Raw genomic sequence first — 19352 nt, forward strand, 5'->3', positions numbered from 1 at the left:
TTCATGACACCGTAGATAGCTCTGCTGCCCAAAACGGGAAGAAAGATAGTGACAGGGGATTCAATAGTCAGTGATACAGACAGGCACTTCTATGGCCACAGCCATGAATCCAGGATGGTATGTTATCTCCCTGATGATAGGATCCGCGATATCATGGTGCAGCTACAGGATATTCTGGAGCTGGAGGGTAAACAGCCCGTGGTTGGAGAACACATCAATACCAACGACAGCATGAAACAAAGGGATGAGTGTTTGAAAGCTGGATATTGGGAGAGCAGGGACACATTATAATGCAGCTCCTGAAATGAAATGATGTCAGACTTGCTCCCAGTGCCATGTGCTAGTGAGAGCAGGAATATGAGGGTAGATCAGCTGGATGTGTGCTTTGAGAAATGGTGTACCAGAGAAGGGTTTAGGTTCTTTCTGCATTGTGAGCGTTTCTGGGTTGGGTGGGACCTGTACCAGCCTGACCGGTTACCCTTGGGCAGGGCTGGGAGAAATCTCCTGGTGGGGGCTATTGCCAGTTCCATTGGTGAGGTATTAACTAGTCTGGCAGGGGGATGGGAGCTAAAGTGTCAGGTTAGATGGGTCAGGTTCAGAACAGGGAGTGGGAGGTAGAATATTAGTGATGTAGTCAGCGGCTCCGAAAACCAAAGGAAAGGAGGATTAAACGAGGATTGAGTCCCTCTTCATCCATCAGTCCTGACATCCCAGGAATCAGTCAACAAAATCTGGAGCTGTACAGCTCTCTGTCTCCAAGTGCTTCAGCAAAATGGTGGAAACCTGCATCCAAACCAAGAAGTGCTGGAGATCCCCAGCAGGTTGGGCAGTATCTGAAATGGTGACACCTGCAGGAAACATTGCAGCCTTGGTCATCTTTTTCACTGTCCACTAAACCTCCAATTTTGGCGTCATCTGCAAAATTACTAATACCTCCTGTGTTTACATTCAAATCATTGATATAAATGACGGAAAATAGTAGATACAGCACCAATCCTTGTGACACTCCACAGGCCTCCAGTCTGAAAAGCATCCCTCCACCACCACTCTCTGTCTTCTACTTTTGAGCCAGTTCTGTACTCAAATAGCTGGTTTCCGCTTTATTCCATGAGACCTAACCTTGCTGGCCAGTCTCCATGAGAAAGCTTGCCGAATGCCTTACTAAAGTCCACGTTGATCATGTCGACCAGTCTGCCCTCAACAATCATTTTTGTTACTTCTTCAAAAACCATTCTACCCCCGGAAAGCATAACAGTTACAGCACCAGAGTAATCAGCCCACCGTATCTGTGCAGATCATAATGCCATCCCAAACTAATTCCATCTGCCTGTAACATGATCCATATCCCTGATAACCTATGCCTGCTTATGTGTCTGTCCGAATGCCTCTTAAATTGTGTTTGTTTCTGCTTTTCCCATCTCCCAGGAGAATACATTCTAGTCACTTATCAACATCTGCACAAGACACTTGTCTGACACAACTCCCTTTAAACTTGCACAGATGTTGTTGGAAATGCTCAGCAGGTAATGCAGCATCTGGGAAGAAAAATCAGTTAAAGTTTCGGGTCTGGTCACCCTTCCTCAGATACGTTAACTCTAATTTCTTTTCACAGATGCTGCTAGACCTGCTGAGCTTTTCCAGAAACTTCTGTTTCTCTTCCTGGTTTACAGAATCTGCAGTTGTTACAGTTTTCATATCCTTTAAACTTTCCCCCTCTCCTCCAGAATTTGTCATTTCCACCTTGGAAAAAACTTCACATTATTCGTTTGGACTCCCCTGCCCTGGGAAAGAAAGAAACCATGACTATTCACCCGATCACTGCTCCTCATAATTTTATGAAGTTCGATAAATCCACCTAAAGTGTCCAGTGCTGCAGGGAAATAGCCTCAGCCTATTCAGCCTCTCCCTATGGTTCAAATGTTCGAATACTGGCAATACCCTAGTAAAACTTTTCTGAACTCTTGCAATTTCCCAGCATCTTTCCTATAGCAGGGAGACTGGAATTGAAAGCAGTCTGGGCATTTCAAAAGTGTCAAAAGTGTAAAAAGTGAGGTCTGCAGATGCTGGAGATCAGAACTGAAAATGTGTTGCTGGTTAAAGCTGGTTCCTGAGGAAGGGCTTATGCCCGAAACGTCGAATTTCCTGCTCCTTGGATGCTGCCTGACCTGCTGCGTTTTAACCAGCAACACATTTTCATTTCAAAAGTGGCCAAGCAAATAAACTGTGCAACCGAAACATGATCTCCCAGCTCCTATACTCAATGCACTGCCCAAAAACAGCTAGCATACTGCACACCATCTTCACTGACCTGTCTACCTCAACCACACTTTCAAGGAACTATCAACCTACACTGCACGGTCTGTTTGTTTGTCAACACTTCCCAAGGACTTGCTATTAAGAGGTTGACTCCTATTCTGATAACATCTTTCTGAAATCGGGGAGACTACAATTGAATGCAGTATTCTAAAACTGGCCTCACCAATACCCTACTCAGCCACAACGTGACCTCCTAATCCCTATGCTCAGTGACAGAATCCCTACAATGTGGAAGCAAGCCATTCGGCCCATGAGACCATACCAACCATCGCAACAGCATTCCACCCTAACTCTGTAACCTACCATTACCCAAAGCTAATCCACCTAACCTGCGTGTCTTTGAAATTGTGGCAGGAAATTAAGAGCACCCAGAGGAAGTCCACGCAGACACACAGGAAGAATGTGCAAACACCACACAGACAGTGGAATCGAACCAGAGTCCATTTATTGATCAGCATGTTCCAAATGCCACGTTCAGCACCTGATCTCCCTGAAACTCTACTTTCCAGAAACTATGCAGTTGTTCTGTGACCTTCAGGCGGAATTAAGCTGAGGAGGAGAAAACAGGGACAGGGTTGAGTTGTCGATCTATAAAATAAGTCTCCATCTTCCCCCTCTGTGTTCCCCCGTCTCCTCCCACTCTGTCTGTTACCCCCTCTCTCTCGCCAGCCCTTTGTTGGTCACCACCACCCCTGTCGCCGCCACCCATCGTTCTGTCCCCCCATCTGTCGGTCTGTCACGCCCTCAGTCTTTCCCCCTCTCTGTCAGTCACTCCCCCGTCGGTTGCACACCCATCATTTCCCCCCCTCCCTATGTCAGTTGCACCCCCTCGGTCTGCTCCCCCTCTCTGTCGGTTACCCCCCTCCCCCCAACCGTCAGTCGCCCCCTCTGTTCCCCTCCTCTCTAATCCTACTTTCTGTCCTCACCCATTTCTGTCCCACCAGTCTCGATCCACCTACCCTCTCTGTTCCTCCGCCCACCCCCTCCCAGTCCCCTAGTTCTGTACTCCCCCTCTGGAGGGAAAATATCTTCTCTATTTACCCTATCCATGCCCGGCCTGATTTTAAAAGTCTCTTTCAGGTCACCGTTCAGCCTCTGATGCTCCAAGGAAAACAGCCTATCCAACCCTGGCAAAATCCTATAATTCTGTTCTGACCCATTTCAAGTTTGAGAACATCCATGTGATCGGAAGGAGACCAGAATTGCATGGAATGTTACAAAAGTTACCGAATCAATGTCCTGTACAGCCGCAATATGACCTCCCAACCCCTATACTCAATGCTCTGACCAATAAAGGCTAGCAGACAAACTGCCTTCTTCACTAATCTATCTACTTGCTACTCTACTTTCAAGGAAGTATGAGCCTGCACTCCAAGGTCTCTTTGTTTAGCAGCACTCCCCAGGAACTTACTATTAACTGTATACGTCCTGCTAAAGTTTGCTTTTCCAAAATGCAGCAGCTCACATTTTTCTAAATTGAACTCCTCAGCCCATTCACCCATCTGATCCAGATCCTCTTGTACCCGGAGGTAATCTTTTTCACTGTCTACTACACCTCCCATTTTGGTGTCATCTGCAAACTTACTAACAATACCTCTTATGTTCACATCCAAATCATTGATATAAATGGCGAAAAGTAGTGGATCCAGCACCGATCCTTGTGACACTCCACTGGTCTCAGGCCTCCAGCCTGAAAAGCACCCGCTGCCTTCTACGTTCGAGCCAGTTCTGTACTCCATACGATCTAGCCTTGCTGACCAGTCTCCCATGAGGAACCTTGTCGAATGCCTTACTGAAGTTCATGTAGATCATGTCCATGCTCTGACCTCAGCAATCCTCTTTGTTACTTCTTCAAAAAAACTGAATCAAAATCATGAAGTATCATTTCCCATGAACACAGCTGTTATTAATATCCAGGATTTAACTCTGTACATTGGGGTCTGCGTTGCCCAGTTATAGGTGTTAATATTCTGGATGAAGTTCAAGTACACCAGCATTTTGTCAGTGACTGTGTATTGAGTCTTGTTAATGTCAGCAACCCAGGTAAGTTCCTTTTGAAAAGCAGTCCCTGTATCCCTTGCCCACCAGGAAATAGTGTAAGTGTCCTTACCTCTGGACTAGGAGGATCAGGCTCAGAGTTGAGTAACAGCATCTTTGAAGAGGCTGATTAGTAAACGTGCCCAAGCCACCAAGCCATACTGCCTCCCAGCTGTCCCTGCCTGAGCCTCTAAACAGAACCTTCCTGTAGTTTATCTCCTGTCAGACTCTCCCATTGCTCAGTTTGTCCAGGATTCCCTCCTGCTGCTGCACTGCTCCTGTCCCTCACTGACCTGTCCATCCCCCAGTGTCCTCCACATTCATTCATTGTTTACAATCCCATTACCATAGTTCTCCAGCCCCGCCCCTTCCTGTCCATAGAGATGGCTCAGTGGTTAGCACTGCTGCCTCACAGCACCAAGTACTCTGGTTCGATTCCGGCCAAAACCTGAGTTTGTGCATTCTTCCCGTGTCTGAGCGGGTTTCCTCCGAATGCTCCGGTTTCTGCCCACAATCCAAAGATGTGCAGGATGGCTGAACTGGCCATTCTAAATTGCCCATTATATTAGTTAGAGGGCATGGGTCTGTATAAGTTACTGTTTGGAGGGTCATTATGGACTTGTTTGGCCGAAGGGCCAGTTTCCATACTGTAGGGATTCTGATATATTGGGCAGCAGCTGCTGTCAATCACCCAGGCTCCTGTATGATCAGGAGCACGTACTGTAGGAGTGGAGACCAGTGTATGGGCACAGTGCTGGGCAATTGTGGGAGTATGCACAGTGCCTGGGAAGGAGGCTGTGGTTGTGAGGGATTCATCTGTCATTGGCAGCTTCCTCCCTCTGGGATCAGGACCCAGGGGAATGGCCTTTTTCTTGCTATCCTGACATGTGATCAGACTATCAGTGGTGCAGCGTTTTGCAAAAAGTTATCAGAACTTTTCTGTGAAGATTCAGGGTTGTTATGGAAAGGGACAAGGATGGGGCTGCAATTAGAGTTCTAATTTGGCTCATTTTAGTAAGATGGGTCTTGGCCAGAGTGTGCAGGATGGTTCTCATCAGGAGCTAGGAAACTGAATTCGAAGAGAGAGTGTGAGAGAACAGGGTATGGAGGAAAGGAGTGGGGGAATTGGTTTGGATTTCAGCTCACAGAAGAGAGAAATTGTGAGACTGAGGTTTAAAGCTTTGGGGGAACAAGGAAACTGCAGGTTAGTACTACAATTGTCTTATGAATTTCCATCCTGTATTAACGGTGGTAACTTGTGTGCTCTGTTGTCTGGTACTGAAAGGGTGGATTTGCAGATGAGAAATTCAAATTGAACTTCATGTTCAGTTTTGATAGTTACTTGATCCGTGCCAATCTGAATATCATTGGCCTTTTCATGTGGAAGGAAAGGTGTGTATTCTGTCCGTGGGCCAATATTTCAAATCAGTGTGACTGCAAAAGTACTGAGACACAGCCAAGTCCATGTCAGCATGGTGAGTGTGGAGAGAGATTTAATTTGTTTTTGAAAGTTTGAAAAATCATGGCACATCTCCCAGGAACAATTAAGCCACAACTTTGCTTTGTAGAAGGACAAGTCTTTAATTAACCATGCAACCAGAAAGACACAAGGATACCTGCACCATGGGAAATACTATGGAAATGGGATTGTTGTAAAGGAGTTCATTCTCGATCATGGATTGTAATCCATGGGCGTTGTCGGTTCCAGCGCCGTGGGGCAATACTGGAAATATGAGGAATGTAATGTAGGTTTCAGTTATTAAACTGTAAAAAGTGCAGAACAATTTACAAGGATGTTGTCAGGGCTCAGGGGTCTGAGTTATAGGGAGAGGTTAGACAAGCGAGGATTTTTTTGTTTAGAGCAGAGGAAACTGAGGGGGTACTGTTCTAGAAGTGTATAAGACTATGAGAGGCATGGATAAGGTGAATGCAGTCAGTCTTTTTCCCAGGAACCCAAGGATTGGACGGCTTGATTGGATCAGTTGAAGGTTAGAGGAGAAAAAAACAAAGGGAAGCTGAGGGGCAACTGTTTTACCCAGAGGGTGGTATATATATGGACTGAGCTGCCAGTGGAAGTGGTTCAGGCAGGAACACTCAACAACAGGTAAAAGACATTTGGAACAAATACATGGATAGGAAAGGGTCAGAAGCAGATGGGCCAAGTGCAGGGAAATGGGGTTAGTGTGGATGGACATTCTGGTCGGCATGGGCCAGTTTGGGCCAAAGGGCCTGTCTCTGCTGCAGGATGCTATGACTCTAAGTGCATTTGCTATTTCTCCCCCTAACCCTGTTGGTATCTTGGGATGTATTCCGTCAGGGCAATGAGACTTGTCTACCTTTAGCTCCATTAACTTGCCCAGCTCTAACACTTTCACGATAATGGTTATTATCGAGGTCGTCACCTTCCTACGTCTCCTGATCAATTACTGCCATGCTCTTTGTATCCTCCACTGTGAGACTGACTGCTGTGTACTCATATTCCTGAACCCTGCTGGATAGGAATAACTCGGCGCAGAACTTAGAGGTCTTCTTTGTGTCTTTATTGATGTGGAGAGTGTACATGCAAAACACCTCCAGGCAGCATCAGGTAACTCCCCGCCTGTCCGATGTGCCACTCCCATTCTTATAACTTTGTGGCTTGTGACTTTGAATAGAGACTGTCTCTCAGTATTATTTCCATGGCAACGGCAGTTAGAAAGTCTAGTTCAGTTCAGCACTTTATGGTTAAATCACACACCCCTCCCCCCACGCCCCTATGGATCCCTAAAGTATCTGACAGGCGCTTCAGTTTCAGTGGGGCTGTCTATCAGGATTCTGATGTGGAGGAGCCGGTGGTGGGGTGGACAAAGTTTAAAAACCACACATCACCAGGTTATAGTCCAACAGGATTATTTGCAAGTACAAGCTTTTGGAGTGTGCTGTGATTTTTAACTTGATCAGGATTATCTCTATGGTAACAGTGAAGTGCTTCAGCAATTACAGAGGCCATATGTTCCCCACACGATAGGTTCCCCTCGAGCAGTGTAAACTGGTATTCTGGCCCTGGGGATAGCTACTCATCACTTTTCTCTCCCAATCCCATCTAGCTTTCTGTTGATCTTTAAAGTTTTTCTAATCTCCTTGGACTTTGGCAATTTGTATGCATTCTATTTCAGTTTGATAGACTCTCTTATTTCCTGAGCCACCCATGGCAGATGACTCCTTTTCCTACAGTCCTTCCTTTTCCCTGATATATACTTTTGCGGAGCATTTCAAAAAATTGCTTTGATATTCCCGCACTCTCTGTCAACTTTCCCACCATAAAGTCTTTGTTTCCAGTCTACGTTAGCCAACTCCTGCCTCATCCTATTGTAGTCTCCTTTTGTTTAAGCACTGGATCTTGGGAGTGGATCTAATCTTCCAGCTTTCCATCTGTGGCCTTGGCTTTGTAATAAAATACAGGATAGATATTCTCAAAACTCTGGATGCTGCGAATGTACTACGCAGTCTAAAACCATAAATCCCTGTCTCCCCTCAGTTTAAAATTGCAAAATCATTATCTCCTACACGCGTCCTTACTATCTAAGATTGGAATGCTAATCCACCCGACTATCTGTCATTTTCCGAAAATCTCCTTTGGTGAAGGTAGTGATTTTTGGATTCAGCTTTCCAGTTATTACCGTAAGAAGATAAGCACTGGGCACAGGAGAGGCAATGCAGCCCTTCAAACCAGCTCCACCATTTAATACGGTGATGATTGAGCTCACCTCGGTCTCAGCTGGATGTTCCCACCTGCTCTCTCTCACCCTTCATCTCATTGCAAATACAACATCTGTATCTCTTCAAATTGGCTCATTGTCCTGGCATCCACCACATTTTGAACAGGGAATTCCATAGATTCACAACACATTGAGACAAGTATATTCTTCTTCATGAGAATAGAATAGAGTCCCTATAGTGCAGAAACAGTATTCATCCATCGAGTCCACACCAGCCCTATAATGAGCATCCCATTCAGACCCACTTGTTCCCTGTAACATTGCATTTCCCATGGCTAACGTGCATGGACACTCAGCAATTTAGCATGGGCAATCCACCTAACCTGCACATCTTTGGACTGTGTGAGGAAACTGGAGAACTGCACGAAAACATGCAAACATGGGGAGAATGGGTAAACTCCACACAGTCACCTCTGGTCTCTGATGCTGTGAGACAGCAGTGCTAGCCACTGAGCCACCTCTGCTTAAAACCTACTGCGCCTTATTAACCTCCCAATTCTCCAGTTGGCTGAATCTATGTTCCTCACGTCAGAAATCCGGTTGTCTAAGCGGATGTCTCAGTAAATCCCAGTGACGGCCCACATGTCCCGTGTGTCTGAAAGGGGATCCGATACACAACATCCTCCATCCCACACTTTTCATTCACGTTCCAGAGACAGGGCTCCAGTGGCTGCATGAGGACTGCAACTCCCAAATTCCGAGGCAGGGACCAAACGTCTGTGGGGAAACGTGGCACTGCACACGTGCAGAATGTGGGTGGGTTTTGGAGCATGTGCTTTGGTGTAACTAGTGGAAAGTATTTCACACAGTGATTGTCTGGAGGAGGAACGTATTTGCTTGTAGCATTGGTCTGTTGGGGGGTTAAAGTGTCACCACACCCACATGGGACCAAGTTACATTCCCAAAAGTCATAACCCTGGAACCGACCAATGAGAAACAAAGAAGGCTCTGACCTATTCTCCCAGACTGAAGGTTCCTCTTCTGTCCAGGATCTGCCACCTCCCTTTCTGTTTCCTTTTGTTTCATTCTGCTGTTACATTATTGACTTGCAGTAACTGAAGGGAAAGGAAGTGAACCCAGAAAGGTTGCAGAGTCCAACCAGGGATGGGAAGTGGTGGCATGGATCTGTTTATCAACAACTCCATGAGAATGGGGAGGGTGTACACTCAGGAGTAGCAGAGCCAGAATGGTGGGAGAGAGTAAGTGGGCTGGAGGGTTACAGCTTTGGGGGAAGAAAGGGAAAAAAGATATTCTAGAGAAACTAGAATTGTCTGTTCTGAATTTCTCATCTGTACATATTCCTTTATACAGGGTGCTAGACGGTGAAGATTTGCAGACTGAAATCTCAAAATCATGTGCAGATTGTGATTAAGTTGCCTAGTGCTTAAAGAACCAAAGATGGAGAATGACTCTGCCAAAATCCTGCAACACTCTCCCTCCCAGCATTGTCAGTCTATCTATGCCAAATGGACTGCGAATGGTTCAAGACAGCAGCTCACTACCATCTTCTCAAGGGTAACTGGAGATAGGGAATAAATGCTGGCTGAGCCAGTGATGCCCATATCCTGGAAATGGTTGCTATCTCTAGTTGCTGAAACCCAGTTGATGTTACTGCAGGATGATGAGGGATGCTGAGTGTATCCTCCAGGAGGCAGCACCATCACATTACCCCTGCCTACACCCACACAGTAACACAGCAACGTCACTGGAACAAAAGGCAGTGAAACCAAAGGAGGACTTAGATATAGTTCTTCGAGGTAGAGTCATGAAAGGGGATTAGAACACAGCAGGAACAGGAGACTGATATGGATGGTCAGCTGTTTCCCATTGAATGGTGGAGCAGGAGTGAAAGGCTGAATGGCCTCCCGCTACTATCTCCCAGGTATGTATATAGTCATGGAGCCTGGGTCGGAAGGAGTGGGCAGGGATTCTGCAGGAGATTGCACCTCCACATCAGTTTTCAGTGAGGGATGGTTTGGTGGATTTTTAAAAATATGTCTTTTACAAGGTTTGTGAATTTGGTTGAAAAATATTGTAGCTATTTATTCCACTATAAATAAAACTAAAAGAAAAGAAATGAAACTATCTGGACTTAAGTTTTTAAGAATTTCAAACGTCCTGTAAAACAAAATCCTGTCTATTCCCGGACACCATCACTTTCCAGTTATTCAAACTCCAGGGAAATATTTAATCCCTGTCTGAACCTTTGGTTTGATTTAACTGCTTTTCAATTCTCATTCTGTGAGCTGTGAAGTGTTCTCCTCCCCCCCGCCCCCACAAATTTCTCCGACCCAGAAGTGTTATCACACACAGCTGAGCAACCTTCCCTCGTTCATCATTACGCCATTTTGGGTTTTGTTAATATATAATCACCAGCAGGAAACCACCCGTGTAACCAATTGAATATTTACAAACAAAGCCCATTACGGGCAAAGCAAACCATTCCATGTGACAGAGTGGGAAGGGACCAAATCAAAGTAGAGTTGGGGGTGAGTGGGCAGCGGTGGAGATAAAGCACTGTATCCCCTGCGATGCCCACCTCTACCTAAACACATTGAAACATTGATACATACCACATGATCCTTCTCCAAGGACGCCCTGCTTTATCCTCTATCATAGAATAGAATCCTGATAGTGTGGAAGGAGAGCATTGACCCATCAAACCCCACCAACCATTCAAAGAGCATCCCACCTGGAGCACTCCGTCCTTGTAACACTGCATTTCCCATGGCTGATCCACGGAGTCTGCACAATCCTGGACACTGTGGACAATTTCACACAACTGATCCACCTCACCCACAAATTTTTGAACTGTGGGAGGAAACCAGAGCACCTGGAGGGGGCTCTCATAGGAGAATGTGCAAACTCCACATAGGCTGTTGACCAAGGCTGGACTCCAACCTTGTACCTGGTGCTGTGAAGCAGCAGTGCTATAATCCCAATTAAATCAAAACAGATGATCCCTGCTCATTGTCACATTGCTGTTTATTGCCCAGAGAGTCTGGGAGATGCTGCAGCCAGAAAGATTTCCGATTATCTCATGAGGAAGAGAATTCAAAATTCGGGCCAGTGACTCGGGGCGCAGTGAAGTCACGGAGGTCTGGGAACCATCAGAAATGTAACAGGTTGTGAGCAAGGTGGGTTGAGACAAGAACAAAAAGACAGTGTCACACAGGGGAAGGCAGGAGAGATTAAATTGCAGAAATGGTAGTCCCTCAAGGCCATGGGGAATGGAGTTAGGGCTGGGAAAGAAACCAGGAAACAAGGTGAGCAGCTGTCAAAGAAATACATTGAAAAAACAGATTATAACAACATAGAGGGCAGAGTTCACAGTCTGAAATTGTTGCTCTCATTGGTGAGTACAGAATGCTGTAAAGCCTGGGTCATTCTATTGCAGCCAAGACATGCAGGATTGGCCAAGTGGCCTCAATATGTGCTGTAACTTTCTGATCAATTTATTGTGACATTTGGAATTCAGGTCGGATGATGTTCATAAATTCTCAAATTGGAGAAATGTTAAATAAATCACAATGATCACATTCTGCAGACTTTAGTCCGCAGCCCTGCCTGCTCCAGCATCTCAGTTACATCCATGTCCTTTTATTCTAATGTGATGCTGGTTACTGCCTCTGCCACCCCATCAGTGAGTTCCTGCTCCCCACCATCTCCGAGTGAAATGAATTCTCCCCTCCCCTTCTTTCAGAGAATTAGTTTCAATCTAAATCCTCCAGTTTCTGACCTCTCTGTTAGAGAATAGCTCCTTCCTATCCACTCAATCTGGATTCCTCAGCATTTTATCACTTCAATTATATCTCAGCTCATCCTCCTCGGAAATCATCCCCAGCCTATCCAACCTTTCCTCAGAGCAGAAATTCTCCAATTGTAGAAACATTCTGATCAATCTCCTCTGTACCCTCTCTGGTGTGATCACATCAACCTTGGAATGTGGGGATCAGAAGTGTGTGCAGTACTTTAACCGCAGTCAAACGAGTGTTCCTGACATTTCCCATGTCACCTCCGTGTTCTTGTGGTTGTTTCTCTCACAAAAAAGAATCCTGGTTTTCCCACATGGAACTGGGTGTGCACTCCATGGGTCTTGGATTCCCTACCATGTGTTTATTTGTTAAATAATCCTAAATTAACTTCAGATTAAAACAACATTATCAGCTACCCACCAATCAATTTCTTCCATTATACTCAAGTCACCTTACTTTTTAAAATTTCTTTAAAATTATTACTATCGAAACACAACAGGCTTAAATTTGCTGATCAAGTATTCAGATGTCTCCACTGTTACAATCACTTCAAGATTGTCTTTACCTTCAGCTACATTGGTGAATTGAACATTGATTGTAAATATATGAATATCAAAAGGACTTGAGTTTTATGATAATTAATCCAGTCTGATGTTCTTGTTTGTTAATATCTTGAAGAGAACTGTCCTCAGAACTCCAGCTGTGCTCTGATTTCATTCACAACTGGGTGTGGCTGGACTGCAGATCTTAGATCTGTTCAGTTGTTTCCCGGATTGCTTCGCTCTGTCTATCACTTGTCGCTTATGCTGTTTGGCACACAAGTGATAGACAGAGCGAAGTTTCTTTGGAAACTTCATCAGGTTAACACCTCATTTTTAGGTGTTCATGCTGCTGTTACTGGCATGCCCTCCTGAATTCTCTCAGTTGAACGAGGAGTGATCCTCTGATTCGATGGTAAGAGGTAAATTGGGGGATATGATGGGCCATGATTCTGTAAGTTTTGTTGGAGTACAATTCTACTGCTGTTGGTGGAAGGAAAGAGCTAAACTCTTACACTGTTGGCCCCATATACTACATGCAGTATCATGAACACTGATAGGCCAAGACATGAAATACGAGCAACACTGTACAATGATGCAGGATCACACCTGCAGCAAGGGGAGTTTGAGATCCAATTTGACATAGGAGTAGGGAAAGAAGCAGCTGATCAGATTGTCTCATTCATTGTCATAAAGAGACTCTATAAGATTATTGCACTCTTGGGGGTAAGGATGGAGGAGGTTGGGGAGATGGAGAGCCCTTCAAAAGAAACTAATCTGCCTGAGAGTTGTGAAATAGAATTGATAGCCATGCATTTAACAGAAAGCTAATTGAAACTCTTTTTATCCCCAAAAGTTAACAAGACTGATGGTGCTTCCAATCATCACCAGAAACAAACCCCAGAATACATGGTTCGGAGATGGATGTCAATTGCCAATCAACATCCAATTCCTGCAATCATTGAGCAAACTTACATGTGATGAACCAGTTCTGATGAACCAGAAAATCACTGTTCACTCTGTGCAGATGGACAGCGAAGTGGGGAAGTATTGACTGAGTGGTATTGTCGTGAGACAGTTAATCTATAAACCCCAGATAGTGTTCTGGAGACCTGGATTCAAAGCCTGCTGCAGCAGATGGAGGAATTTGAATTCAATAAAAAAAACTTGTGAATTTAGAGTCTAATGATGACCATTAATCGATTCTCAGAAAAACCGATCTGGTTCAGTAATGCCCTTTCAGGAAGGAAGCTGCCATCCTTCCCTGGTCTGGCCTACATTGTGACCTCAGACCCACAGCAATGTGGTTGACTCTTACCTGCCCTCTGGGAAATTAGGGATGGGCAGGAAATGCTGCCGGGCCAGCAACACCCTCATCCTGTGAATGAATAAAGGGAAATAAAAGTCTCTACCTAGTGTGAATCTGTACATGTTCAACAATGTTGTGAACATTTCCAAAGCTAAGATCTCTGTGTGCAAAACTTTGAGCTGCCAAAACCATTGTTCTTTACTTGGCGTGAGAAAGAGAAAAAAAATCCTTCAACTTTGGCTATCAGTAAATTCCCTGGTGTCTCAGCAGGATGGATGCCTGAGTGAATCCCTCCCCCCCCCCCCCCCCCCCACACGCACAGAGCAGGTGAACAGCTCCCCAGTCTGACTGGTTTGGCCCATTTCCAGATGGGATGGGTAAAGAATTCCCTTCTGGCATTCCCCACGTTTCCAGAGTCAGTCCCTAGTGTGACTGCACTGGTGTTTTGCCATTTCAGATAAATGCTCGCAGACTGTTACACACACTGTTAGCACCCCCCACCCCTCAAGGACCCAGTATAAAGCAGTAAACATTATCTCCTGCTGTGGAGGGACAGCCTGTATTGGGCTGTGTAGGAACAATGAGCAGATTTCCCTAAATGACAACTTACTTGGTGACCAGAGCAATTTAAGCAAGTCCAAATAAAATGCAGTATAGCACAGAAAGAGGCCTATCAAATCCAAGCTGGCTCTCTGTCGCAAAAAATCCAATATTCTCATTCCCCATATGTACCCCAAACTCTGCAAGTTTATTTCTCTCAGAACTGATCTAATTGTTTTTATCAATCATTGAGCTTCTCTACTTGTGCCACCATAATAAGCAAAATGTTCTGCATATTTCCAGGCAATACAGTCAGTAGAAACACTTCCTCATCTCCGGCTGTCTCAAAACTTTACATCTGACCTTAATTCTTGTGCCATCACCTATCAAATACAGATATTTTTGTCTGCTATATCTAGGTCTATTATTGGACAGCCGACGAGAGTTTCAAAGCAATCTCTACTTGTAGAGACTCTTCTTCGAATCTCTGCCTTACCCACAGTCTGTGGGCGGCACGGTGGCACAGTGATTAGCACTGCTGCCTCACAAGCGCCAGAGACCCGGGTTCATTTCCCGACTCAGGCGACTGACTGTGTGGAGTTTGCACGTTCTCCCGTGTTTGCGTGGGTTTCCTGTGGGTGCTCCGGCTTCCTCCCATAGTCCAAAGATGTGCAGGTCAGTTGAATTGACCATGCTAAATCGCCTGTAGTGTTAAGTAAAGGGATAAATGTAGGGGTATGGGTGGGTGGCGCTGTGGTGCGTCGGTGTGGACTTGTTGGGCTGAAGGGCCTGTTTCCACACTGTAAGTAATCTAATCACAGAGACAGTATATTTAATAGGTACTAGACAAAGGTATATCAGTCACATGGGCGATTGTCATTACTTAGTTTAAAGCAGGTATTTATGAATTTACAAAGCTTGATAAATGATGATGTCCTGTGATAACGTGTGATGGATTACAGAAATTGATTATCATATTGTTCATGATTATGTGTTGATGGGAAGAGATTAAGGCAGAAAGGTTCTTCTGTCAGTATGTGGGGGATTCACTTACCTATGCTAATAAGGAGGGGAGCTAAGACAAGGGAGGGGAAGGCAGTTTAATAGGGTTGTATCCAGGGTTCTCAGTCTTGACTGGAAAGGGCACATTCCTCTGTCTGGGGTTACGGGGCAATCCACACGTGTGGCTGCAAGAGGTTCTATGTTGACATACTGTCAGCCTCCCCCCTTCTGAGGTGTTCTGTCTGTATTCTAAGAGTGTAGGCTTTCAGTTGATGAAATAAGGCCTTTGGCAAGGAATGTTTAATCCTTGAGTCCCCACGGTGTCCTGAAAGAGAAGCAAAAGGTACGGAACTGGCCCCTCTATGGTATTTTAACTTCCTCATTCTGACCAGGAATCTGTTGACCAGAATTGAATGCAATGATTGACTGTGACCTAACTAGAGCTTTGTCCAGGGTCAGCATCTTTTCCGTGAGTTTGTTAGTGTTCCCACATTAATGAAGCCAAGCATCCATTTGTTTTACTCAATACACTTTATGTTCTCTCTCCTTTAATGATTGGTACACATTGTCCCCCATTCCTGCTGTCCTGCTCTCTGTATCTGTGCCATTCAAATATATATTCCCTTTTGACATTGCTTCTCTCAAAATGCACAAACTTACTGTGTGTGCTAAAGAAGAGACATATTCTACTCAAAATATTATCTCTCGCTCCACACATTCTTCCCCCTGGAAAACAGAACAGTACAGCACCGGAATAATCGGCCCACCATGTCTGTGCGGATCATGATGCCATTCCAAACTAATTCCACCTGCCTGTACATGGTCCATATCCCTGCCAACCCTTGCCTGATTATGTGTCTGCCCAAATGCCTCTTAAAAGTTGTGATTTTTTTCTGCTTTTCCCATCGCTCAGGAAAGTACATTCTTGTCATTTACCACCTTCTGCATAAGAAACTTGTCTGACACAACTGTCTTTAACCTTGCACAGATGTTGTTGGAAATGCTCAGCAGATCATGCAGCATCTCTGAAGAGAAGTCAGTTCATGTTTCGGGTCTGGTCACCCTTCCTCAGAAACATTAACTTTAATTTATCTTCATAGAAGCTGCTAGAGCTGTTGAACTTTTCCCGATAATGTTTTTGTTTCTGGTTTACAGCATCTGCAGTTGTTTCAGTTTTCATTTCCTTTAAACTTGCCCCCACTCCCATAAATATATGGCCTGTAGAATTTGCCATTTTCATCTTGGAAAAAGATTCAGATTTTTCACACTGTCTGAGTCTTTCGGATCACCCGCAGCCACTGACTTTCCCAAGACAAAACTCCAAGTCTATCCAACCTCTCCCAATCCAGGCAACATCCTGGTAATCCTGTTATCACGCTGTTCAAAGCCTCCACATCCTCCTTTTTATGTAGTCATCAAAACAGCACACAATACTCCAAAGGTGGCATAATGACAGTTTTATATTCACTCCCCTGACAGAAGAAGGCATTTATGCCATCCACCTCCTTCACCACTTTCAGGGAGCTGTGAACTTGCCCCTGAAGATCCCTGTGTACATCAATGCTGCTGAGAGCCCTTTGGCTTAGTGAATGCATTCCTCTGGCAATGAGCCTCTCAAAATACATCACCTCACACTTGTCTGGATTAAAATCTATCTTCGTATAGGTTTTACAACTGATCTCTTTCTTGCTTTATCCTTTGACAACATTCTTCATGATTCATAACTTCATCAATTTGTAACATCTAGAAACTTGCTAATTAAATCGTTTTCATTTCCATGCTAATCATTGATATATGTTACAGACAATAGATGTTCCAATTCTGATCCTTGTGCAACAACACTGGCCACAGAACACCAGCCAGCAACGTGCTGTAGAAGGAACATATTTCATTTAGTTAGTCAGTCAGTCAGAAAGCATTCCAGGCATTGGTGTGGCATTAGATGTTTCAAGATAATCACAATCCTGGTAAAAACATCCTGGAGCAGATTTTCAATTCTGTGTACCCTACCTGGGGACTCCCCCAGAACCAAATATAAAGCTGTATACACTATCTCCTGCTGTGGAAGGACAACCTGTGTTGGTCTGAGCATGAACACAGAGTAGATTTACCTAAATGATAAGACAAACAACCAGAACAAGTTAAGCAAGGACAAAAATAATGTATTATGGCGCAGAAAGGGGCCCATCAAATCCAAGCTGGCTCTCTGTAGCAGAATCCCTTATTCTCATTCTCCAACTGTCCCCAAAACCCTGAAAGTTTATTTCCCTCAGATCTGATATAATCGTATTCGTTAATCATTGACCATCTCTACTTGCACCATATAATAGGCAGCATGTTCTGCATATTTCCAGCCAATACAGTCAACGGGAACACTTGCTCATCTCCCACTTTCTCAAAACGTTATATCTGGTCTTAAATTTTGAGCCATCACCTATCAAGTGCAATTTATTTTATTGTCTGCTCTATGTAGATGTGTTATAATTTATCCATTTTATTCTATCAAGATATATTCAACTTGATTTCTTCAAAGAAAATAACATTTGTTTTTTTCCAAATCATTCCAGGGACTGCATTTTCTTCATCTGTGCACCACACCAGTAAGTCTGTACTCCACACCGTGAAGATCACTCAGATCCTTCCTGAGCAGGAATCTGTTGACCTGAATTGGATACAATGATTGACTGTGACATATCCCATCAATGAAATTGCTTAATGAAACCCAGGATCCCATATGTTTTGATCAAAACACTTTGATTATGTCCTCTCTCCTTTAAAGAATTGTACACATTGTTCCCCCCACCTTCCCTCAGTCTCTACTCTTTGTGTCTGTGCCATGCAAATATATATTTCCTTTCTACATTGCTTCTCTCAACGGTGTGTTCTAAAACATATTAACTCTCGATCCACACGTTGTACCCCCTGGAAAACAGAACAGTACAGCACCTGAATAATCGGCCCATCAGGATGCCATTCCTAAACTAATTCCACCTGCCTGGACATGATCCATATCCCTGGCAACCCCTTGCCTGCTTATGTGCCTTCCCAAATGCCTCTTAAGCATTGTGATTATTTCTGCTTTTACCACCACCCCGGAGAGAACATTCTAGTCATCTACCACCTTTTTCATTAGAAACTTGCCTGACATAACTCCCTTTAAACTTCCACGTTATTGGAAATGCTCAGCTGGTCTTGCAGCATCTGAGAAAATAAAATTCCGTTAACGTTTTGGGTCCTTCATTAGAAACGTGAACTCTGATTTCTCTTCACAGATGCTTCCAGACTTGTTGAGCATTTCCAGAAACTTCTGTTTTTGTTTCTGATCAACCGCATCTTCTGTTCTTTCGGTTTTTATTTTCTTTATATTTCCCCCGTCCCCTGAAATCTATGGTAGAATTTGTCATTTCCACCTTGGATAAAGATTCAGATTATAGAACATAGAACAATAAAGCACAGAACATGCCCTTCAGCCCTCAATGTTGCACCGAACTGTGGAATTTTCTCAACTCGTCCCCCTACACTATCCCAAAATCATCCATGAGTTTATCTAAGGATTATTTAAATCTCCCTAGTGTGGCTGAGTTGAATACCTCAGCAGGTAGGACATTCCACACACTTACCACTCTCTCCTTGTAAAGAATTTGCCTCTGACATCTGTCTTAAATCTATCACCCTTCAATTTGTAGTTGTGCTCATTCGTACAAGTTGACGACATCATCCGAAGAAGAAGACTTTCACTGTCTATCTAATCCATTGATTATCTTATATGTCTCTATCAAATTCCCCCTTAGCCACCTTCTTTCCAATGAGAACAGATCCAAGTCTCTCAGCCTTTCTCATAAGACCTTCCCTCCAGACCAGGCACCATCCTGATAAATCTCCTCTGCACCTTTTCCAAAGCGTCCACATCCTTTTTGTAATGGGGCGACCAGAGCTGTACACAATATTCCAACTTTGGCCACACCAGCATTGTGTATGGTTGCAGCATGATATTGTGGTTCCAGAACTCAATCCCTCTACCAATGAAACCTAACACGCCGTATGCCGCCTTAACAGCACTATCCACCTGGGTGGCAACTTTCAGAGATCTCTGTAC

General features: G+C 44.5%; 1 long non-coding RNA gene across 1 annotated transcript in view; it reads left to right on the forward strand.

The window, feature by feature from the left end:
- Window positions 1-9596, forward strand: part of LOC132812779 (uncharacterized) — a 28266-nt gene extending 18670 nt beyond the window's left edge. Inside the window, exon 4 of the long non-coding RNA XR_009643777.1 lies at window positions 9423-9596. This is a non-coding gene — a long non-coding RNA (uncharacterized LOC132812779). The remainder of the gene's footprint in view (window positions 1-9422) is intronic.
- The last annotated feature ends 9756 nt before the right edge of the window (window positions 9597-19352 follow it).

This window comes from Hemiscyllium ocellatum, unplaced genomic scaffold (assembly GCF_020745735.1).
Source record: "Hemiscyllium ocellatum isolate sHemOce1 unplaced genomic scaffold, sHemOce1.pat.X.cur. scaffold_298_pat_ctg1, whole genome shotgun sequence".
Lineage (NCBI taxonomy): Eukaryota > Metazoa > Chordata > Chondrichthyes > Orectolobiformes > Hemiscylliidae > Hemiscyllium > Hemiscyllium ocellatum.